Below are 9,645 nucleotides of genomic sequence, written 5' to 3'. Positions count from 1 at the left end.
GAGATAAAATACTTCCAGGCACTTGTGGAGAGTGTGCAGAGGTCCAGAGTGTGTGCGCTGACACCACTCAGGATTCACTAACACAACTTTTCCACAAACCTTTGGATTTTAGTGCAACTTTAAAAAATAAGCACTCTTGGATTTTCTGCTGTAGTTGTATTAGATTATATTAATGCACAACGTCTTCATCAAATTGCAGAAGGATGATGATTGTTGTGTTTGAAATAAAAAAAATAGCTGTTGATAAAGATTTGAGAAAGTTTTCTTTCAAGTTAACATGAGTTTGAATTTAAACTTGAAGTGGTTTTGTTTTCTCATGTTTGATTGTATTTGCTCGATTTTTTACACAAACCTCGTCAAAATCCTCATTTAGCTCAAATCTCTCTACATCCAGAACATAGTAGCTTGTATTTTTTTACGTGGAAACCCTTTGGAGTTAAAATAAGGCCCCAAATTACCGACTTATGATTTTGCACTTCACATGATTTAAATGATCAGATTTATTTAACTTTTAAAAACGAAACTGAGTAAAATCTGTTTCCCTAGACATTATGTTGGCTAAATGAACTAAAACACTCTGACTGGTGATAAGCTGTCATTAGTTGTGAAAGAGGAGCACAGCTGGCTCCAGGATCCGTCTCCTATAGGAGCCCAAATCCTCTGAGTGTAACTGGCACCTTCATCACGGTGTGCATCTGCTGTTTGGACATGCGTCCCCTGATGATTGGCTCTCCTTTCCTGTAATATCTCGTCTGCTGCCTCTGACGCCGTGCGTGAAAGCGTGAGTGGTTTTGCTTGTGCATATGTGGATTGCTAATGTGCGTAAGCGAGCATTGTGTTGATTGCCTGCATCATCTGTTGTGCTAAGAGAGGAGGGAAATTCACTGTTGGGCTGACATAAGGCTCTTCGTGTGAACGCGCACGCGGGCGTGTGAGTGTTAAAAAGTGAGAATGATGTGTAGGAGGGAAAAACCAGGGATGTACTCAGACATTCATCTGTTAGCAGGGAGGTAGGGGGCTGATGGTGCTCATTTATCTCATATAGGACAAGGCTAAAGCGTGTGTGTGTGTGTGTGTGTGTGTGTGTGTGTGTGTGTGTGTGTGTGTGTGTGTGTGTGTGTGTGTGTGTGTGTGTGGTGAAGGAGTGTTCTGTTATGTGATTATCTGTTAACACGGTTACCGTGTAGCTGGGGTCTCCGGGGCTCTTGGCAGGGGAAACAGTGGCACCTCTTGCTCTGCCGGGACCAGAAACCGAGAAACTGCAGCGATTCTGGGCTGAAGCTGCTGCAGAAACAACTTCATTTTCATTGCATGCTCTCTGCACCGCTTCCTACACGCTGGCTGGGATCCCGAGAGGCAGAGCTTGGCTTATAGTCAAGGTAGTTGTGCAGAAACTTTTAGAAAGAGCAAAAAATTAAGCGATGTAAATTTAGAAAGTCTGAAAAGTTGAGGATCTGTAATTTGTAACTTAAAAGTAGAAGACTTTTTTTCTCTCCTTCTCAGTCTGAGCATGCCTCATAAATCTTCCGAGCTTTTAAAAAGCTCAAACCTTTTACATCAGTTCTCCTCTGCACAGATCCACAGCAAGAACTTTCTCCAACCATGGCTTCCATCTTCGTTTCTTCTTGTTAGTTCGGACATTTCTGGTAAATAAACTGTATTTTTAGTCAAATTTAAGTTCAAACATTCATCTTAGCAAGTGGAGTTTTTCCACACTTCAAATAAGATGAAGTTAACCAATAAGTAACTTTTCATCAAGATATTAGAGCTTGTTTAAGTCAATAATTATTAAATATTGATAAGAAGTGCTGGTTGCACTGGCAGATTTCTTTCCACTCATAACAAGAAAATCAATTTGCCAGTGGAACTTGTAATGTTTCATAAATATGAAAGAATTTACTTAAACAAGCTCTTACATTTTGCTATTTCAGTGTACCAAAATATGTTCATCAGAAACAAAACAAAAATATTTGCTAAGATTTTGTATTTTTGTTGTCATGAATCTATGAAGATAGCTTTCTTCTTCTTCTTCTTGTCCTGATTGTTAGTAGTAATACAAAAATAATATTTTAAGTGAGTTCTGTTTATGTTCCTATGTTACTGTGCAATAAGTCATGCTTGATTGACAGCTGACAGTCACTAAGCATCATAAACCAGAAACGATCCACAGTAACATCAGTTACTGGTCTAAAGAAAATTGCTGGGGGAGAAAAACACAGCAGGTCTGGAGAATCAGCTGCAGCAGGTCTGTTATTTTCCCAGTGAGGAAACCATCACCTGAAGAGCAAAGGAGGAAGATTTCTAGTTGAAGATGTGATGTTCTTCCTGAAACCTGCAGGCTGTTAGTATTCAGATTACAGAGAGAAGTGTCGTTCTGTTCTTGAGTTGGTTGCATCTTTGTAGAAACAGTTGTCATTTTGATTTATGATGCAATCTTCCAAATGAAACATCTGGGAGTGAATCCCCGGCCCTCCGACCACTGGAAGGTCGTTTTGGAAGCGCTGAACATCCCTGATCTGCTGAGCAGTGAGCAGAAGTGGGCAGCTCTGGATGAAAAGTGTGTGTGGACTTTAAAACACTCATTAGAGCCTAAACATGATGCAAAGGAACTACACCTCAAACATGAAGTACTTTTGGTTTCAGTGCAAATATATTTGAAAACTAACTTACGTACCTGTTCAGCAAGAAATAGGAGCTATTTTTACGGAAATAACTCCTTTGTATCAAATAAGAAAGAACAAGTTTCACTTTTTTCCTACGTTACAAGTGTAAAAATCTCCCAGTTTTTAATCAATATTAAGGATTAGAAGCTAAACAACAATAGTTGATACAATTCAGTGTTTTTGCAGTGTAGAGGTCTCACCAGCCTCCTATACATTAAAATTATAAACGCATTGTGGTTGTTCATGGCCTCTTCATGTAAAAACAACTGATTTTATGAGTGGAGATAAAATTTGTGTGTTTCTGCTTTGAATGGAAGCCGTGCGTCCTTTTACTTTGTGGTGTTAGAAGAAGGGAGAGGATGCAGCATGCAGAGAAAGGAAAGAGGGGATGGATGCAAAGATCACAGGGAGCGATGGAGAGATGTTTGAGGAAAGAAGAGGAAAAGTTAGGAGGTTAATAAAAAGAGAGAAGGCGAGGTGGAGGAGAGGACAGGAGATGGGGGAGATGCCACAAGCTGCTGAGAGGAGAGATAATTGCCACATGCAGCGCTTAAGAGGCTGTGTGTGTGTTCATATGTGTGTGTATAAACCACTCCACTTCAGTGCTCTGCTATTATCTCAGTGAACAGGGGAACCTCCCTCCGTCTGCTCCACGAGTGTCTATAAATCCAGCAGCCGCTTCGCTGCAGGGATTAGATCCAAGCTGAAAGACAATGCAGCGCGGGGAGCAAACATCCTCCAGAGCTACAGCGCAGGTTCATATGGCAACCAGAACTGTTTGAGACTTTATGCAAGACAAAAGAAGTGCACAGTCATGCATGAGTTTAAGATAAGTAGCAAGGAACCCGGGCAGCGCACAGAAAGGAGAAAAATACCGCAGTCTCTGTGGCACTTCCTGATTAGCTCCATGTTTTCTCCCTCTGGGAAGATCTTCAGGGTTCCTCTAAGCCCAATGAACAAACTGTAGTTTATTGTAGTTTTTATGTTTTTCAAGCTCCCACTTGAGTAAAACCTGTAATGCAACTACAGAATATAAATGTTGCAAATATCCCAACTCAGCAGTCCTTTGCAGTGGAAATGTTGCACATTCTGGTGTTGCAGTGATGATTGTGATTTATTATATTTTGACCCTTCAGGTCATAAGATGGACATTTTGGAAACCGCTCCCCCAGGTTGGGATAGATAGAACATTTTTAAAACAATTTTCAATAATGAAGTTAACTTGATACACTGTTTGATCAGTGGAACAATTTGAGATGCATGTGTGACTGAAACCTTCAGCATTTTATAAATAAACTGAATTGAGTTGAACTGCTGAGTCAGAAATGTTCAGAGTAAATTTGTTCCAGTTTCAGCCTGCGGTGAATGGTTTATGTATATTTTCAGCCAAAAAAATACAACATTTTTAAGTTTTACTTTAGTTGGGGATTCCATATTAATCTTATCTACTGCATCACAAACCTGGAGCTTATTTTAGCTCCTACAATTTCAGAACAGTATCTAATCCAAATATACAAAGCTCTCAAAAATAAATTAGAAAAAAGGAAAATGCCCAGAAAAGTCTCGAAGCAGATAGTTTTCTTTTATCTATTTTTTTTCTGTAAATCTTTTGCGCTCCTGGTGCTCCAAGCATGTTTTGCATAAAAATGAAGTTAGTTTCCTGCTCTTTGAAGCTAGAAAATCTATCAGCAGCGCCTGACACAAAGACATTGTTAATGACATTGTATAAGAGATCCAAAAGACATCTGGTCATGAGGGAAAATACCATCACTGTGAAACTGTGGCATTCAAAGGATATAATATCATCATCCTTTTTCTTCTCTGACGCGGAGCGGAAAAACACGGCACACTGCACACATTTGTCATCCTCTTTGTTTTGCCGGGTGGGAGATGTGATAATGCTCTGGTGTTTTGTTGTTGCTGCTCCAAAATGGAGTCATCTTTCTTTCAAACATCCGTACTTTAAGAAAGAAGAAAAAAACACCCAGCAGTCCAGAGTCCAGTCAGTGGGTTAGAAATTATTTAATTTCATTTTGACCCAGTGATCCTTGAACACTTATCACTAACTAGATCACGCAGTCATTCAGTGCATCTCCCTGTGTGTGTGTGTGTGTGTGGGGGGGGGGGGGGGATGTGTGGGTGTGTGTGTGTGTGGGGGTGTGTGTGTGTGTGTGTGTGTGTGTGTGTGTGTGTGTGTGTGTGTTGCACGTATTCGGTGGCGTCAGAGTCCTTTCACACTCAGTGAACCATTTAGTCATATTTCACAACATGCAGCTAAACATTAATCACCACATTAGCTCTGGTGGCTCCCACGCAAACACCCTTCATCTTTTCAGATCACAAACCCTGAAAAAAAGGAAAAAAGTACAAAGACAACACGCTTCGAACTCTCACTGAGCAACCATTTTATTTGTCCTCGTCAGGCTTGTTGATTTGATTTCTTGTGCAAGTGATGAATGATAGCAGAGAGCAGCATCCTAAGCAGAAAACAGAGAAAGAAGCCAGCTTAACTTTTATTTACACTTTATGTGTTGAAATCCACTAAAAGTGAAGCCGACCTGATTTAAAATAGATGAAAAGTTTTAAGAAGCTCAATCAGTTTGTGAAATCATCATGTTTTCTTTGATTGAACATGTTAAAAACTCACCAACTGTCTTTTGAAATTTCAGTTTTAATATCAATCAGGGGGAAAAAACATGCAAAAGTATAAATAAAGTCCTGATCAGTTTATTATATTTGTGTTAAAAGTGACAAATGGATCATGACATTCAAATGTAATTTTAACAAAAATGCTCAGTTTCAATGACACTTTTACTATTTACCACTCAACCATTGAGGATGAAATCAGAAGTTAATGAAATATGTCTTTTAATTCTTCCTGAATTCCACAAGCCGTGTCTTTTTTGTCATTTTAATCTTTTTCTCTTCTTCTGTGGTCTATGCAGCTCCTCTTGTCAGGAAACACTCCTTCTTTTCCGTTTACTGATGTTTACATTGAGTTTAACAAACAGCACAGCAGAAATCTCACGGCGAGGCGAGGAAATCCCCTTGGTGTGGTGCGGGTAATCTGCTGATGTGGAACCTGAGCTGCAAAGCACCCTCTGCTCCGCAACGGCAAAGAGCGACAGTGACGCTAAGCAGCTTTACCGTCGCTGGCGCTTTAGCTTTAGCGACGTAACCTCCTTGTTCTGCCTGTGAGTCGAGCGCCGAGCCGAAGATGCTCGGTTCTGATTCCTGATTAGATAACTGAGTCCTTCTGAATTATCTCCTTTAATTTCCACCCAGTCAGCTCTGGTCTTTCAGCTTGGTCTGAAGTTCTGGTGTCTCACTGAGTTTACCTTTTGCTGATCTGATCTTTTAGTCTTAAAGCTTTATACTTATTTACCACGGCTGGTAAATAAGGTCAGAGCTTTGGGGAAAAACGGATAAAATAATAATACATAATAAGGTGGTTGTAAAGATCATATAAATGTTGATCTAAATCTCCACTGAAAATGTTTCAGTCCTGTAAAGAAACGCTGAAGACATGAAGTCCTGCTACTGATCCTGTGATATTTATATTAAACTTCTGTGATATTTTCCTTTACCCAACCTTGAATTGAGCCATGAACTGTCACTATTCAGTGTGTGTGTGTGTGTGTGTGTGTGTGTGTGTGTGTGTGTGTGTGTGTGTGTGTGTGCACCCCAGAGGTTGAGCCAGCCATCGACTGCTCCAGTCCGTCATTGATCTGTCTCCATCGATTGGCTGGTGTAAGTGCCTGTCAAGCATCCTGTCACCGCTGCTCTTCACGAGAAGGATTGCTGTTACTCCAGGTCTCCTTGTCGTCCCTCTGCACCTGTGTGTTTGTGTGTTTTACACGTGCATTGAGGAAACGTGCTCCCTCTACTTTTCCCGATAGTGTTATCATCTTGTTACTCCTGGTTCCCGCCGCTGTTCCTCCTCTTCCATCTTTGCTGAATGTTTCTTCTAAAATTTACTCCAGCTCTGTTTTCCAGGAGGCAGAAAATGATCAATAATGTCTGATTGGTGCATGTGTGTGTTGTGTTCTGTGTGTTGGGACTGTCTGTATGTTTGGTGAAAGAACATCAATATAAGATGACAGCTGACATATCAGGCGTACTATTGATAATTAATTTAGTGGATCAGAATCAGCTTTTTGGTCAGTATTGTGTAAATAAACAAGGAATTTGTCATTAAGAATAAATAAACCTTAGAAAGCATGAAACAAAGGACAAGTCTGTAAAACTAAAATATGTAGAGCCAATTTTTAATATGAAGAAGAAAAAAATGTTTGCAGAAGTTGATGTCCAGGATGTGTGGGGTCTGCAGAGGTGTTAGCTGCCCTTTTCAATTTTAAAACAATGTTTTTCCCCAGAACTGCTTGCAAACGTATGAATTATTTTTTCCCTTGGTGCAGCTTTTTCTCATCACTGCACTGAAATCTACTGAGAGTTTCTCCAACATTATTTCACATGTTCATGATGAACAGTGAAAATCCTCAATCTGTACAACATCATCACCTTTTTATGTTGTAATTAGTTCATTTTCGGTGGAAAACAAGCCATTTTTCTTGCGCTCATGCTGCGCCGGGTTCAGGCTGATGATCCAGCAAACAGCTGGTTGCGACTTCGTGCCTCAACACTCAAACATCTTTATTATGCGCCGGCACACACACACACAGATACACTGACACACACACACACACACACACACCCACACAGATACACTGACACACACACACCCACACACACACACACCCAAATACAAACCGTGTACATAATTGCACACAAAAGCATCATCTCTCCTGCTGAGCTGTTGATAATTACAAGTAAAACAGTGCAATAAACACCCACCTATACACACACACACACACACACACACCCCACACACACACACACACACACACACACACACACACACAGGCCCAAGTTTAGGATGAGTTTTACTGCAGTTTGGAGCTGCTGGGAGTCTGCGCTCCCAGACTTCACTAATTACCTTCAGGAGAGTTTGGGGAGAAAACGATGCACCGGCTTATCGGCAGATTAAACCTGCGTTATATACATGTATCAACAAATGATGGAGTTATAGATTAGACAGAGAAATAATTACACAGCTGATTAACAAGATCAGGAGGCAAACAAGACAGATAATACATACAGGTGAGAGATGGCAGCTCAGAACTCAAAACAGTGAACAAATTGGATTCTCAAAGCATCGCAGAAGAGAAAAAATACGTCTTAGACATAATTACAGACCTTCAGAAGCTTTTTACGCTCCGACGAAAAGTTTTTAATGATTTTACCTTCATGATCTGTCCTGCAGAGTTGAAAGAAAAAGATAATTATTATACCTGCGTTAGATTCATTGCCTTATCATCTAAAAGTAATTCAAGTTGAAGAGTGTTTTAAATTAGCATATTAGAGCCACATAATTATGCTGAATCCTCACTGTCTGACTTTAAATCTAATGAAACCGTTCCTGCTTCATGTTCAATAAAACAGCTAAAATATTTCTTAATATTTAAATATTTGTAAGTCATCGAGAAGGGAGAATGTTTTATCACTTTCATCAAATTCAGAAGTTAAAATGAATCTAAATTAAACTATTTGGGAAAGTATAATAGTAAAATAATAAAAGTAAAATAATTATTGTTACATTTTAAGGGGGGAGAACGCTGCTTAGCCTTTTATGTAAACATTCAAAAAATTTTTGGTTCTTCTGTTTATTCCTGCAACTTGGTAGTTTAATTTATTTCACTATAATCATTTATAAGCATTTTCTGAAAAAAGCTGAAAGAGCAACTTCTTAAAGGAAAAACAATCTGTTTCCAAACCAGTGATCTGAAAGGTGCGTTCCTCATCTGACCTCTGAATGACTAACAGCTGCTTCAACCCAAAAATGCTGAAAACCGTTAATACACAGAGTAAACTGCATCTGGAGTGAAGAACAAAAACATTAAACTGTTTAAAAATTAACTGCCCACTGTAAGTAAGATTAGTGTGCCTTGAAATTTTGACAGCAATAAAAGGTCATCTGTTTGTTTGCAGTGGAGGAAACTGAAAATAACTTCTGCCATATTTAATATTATGAGTATTTGTTGAATTTCTTTGAGCCAAGTAGAGCACAGCCTGAAATATGAAGCTTCTGCTTTTATTTAATATTCTCTCCGAGGAGTTTTCAGATGACGCCGATCATTTCCAGGCAGAGACAGGAAGGTCAACGCGGTCTGGCAGGCTGAGTGGGGAACTGGTTCAAACTGTCTCTGACACATGTCCATCCACCTCCAGTCCGTCCACTCACACTGCGAACTCGCTTTATTCTGCAGAGCTTCTGGCAGGAAAATCAACTCTTACAAATCAGAGCGCGCGTGTAGGAGAGTGGTGCTGGTGGTCAGTGCAGCATGCGGTCGTTGGGAGAGCTTCCTTTTGTAAACGCATTTCTACTCTACATAAATCAAGTTGATTTTTATTTTTGTGCAAATCTGAGGTTTTAATTTCCCCCTGCAGAAACATTTAAAAATGATGAGACGCAAATGAGATTTTCTTTCGTTTCAGTGACAGATGTGCTGTGTGCACAATTACATCAGTAATGTTTTTACGTAAGACTAATCCCATGCAGACAGAACTCCAGCGCAGTTTAATCCCATTTGGTTGGACACGGTGATTAACACAATTACTTTATTCCAACTGGATAAAAAGATGAAAAAGTCAGCTGTAGGAGAGAATTGCGTCACTCTTTTAAATTGAGTTGACATTAATTTATATCCTCTTAGTATAGAATCATCACTGTGATAAAAGTTTTCTTTTTTACAATTCATTGAAAGTCAAATGAAAACACCATAAAACCATCCTAATAGTAAAGGTGAGTTAATTGTTTATTAGGTGGGAATAGAGCAGGTGCTCCTGCTGGCCGGCCCAAAGCATAAGCAAACTATGCTCCTGCACCTGGCGCTCAGACCACCAGGGGGCGCCCAGTGCTTAT

Source organism: Poeciliopsis prolifica, unplaced genomic scaffold (assembly GCF_027474105.1).
Source record: "Poeciliopsis prolifica strain line A6 unplaced genomic scaffold, Auburn_PproV2 SCAFFOLD173, whole genome shotgun sequence".
In the NCBI taxonomy this organism is placed as follows: domain Eukaryota; kingdom Metazoa; phylum Chordata; class Actinopteri; order Cyprinodontiformes; family Poeciliidae; genus Poeciliopsis; species Poeciliopsis prolifica.
Note: the sequence above shows the minus strand (reverse complement) of the source record.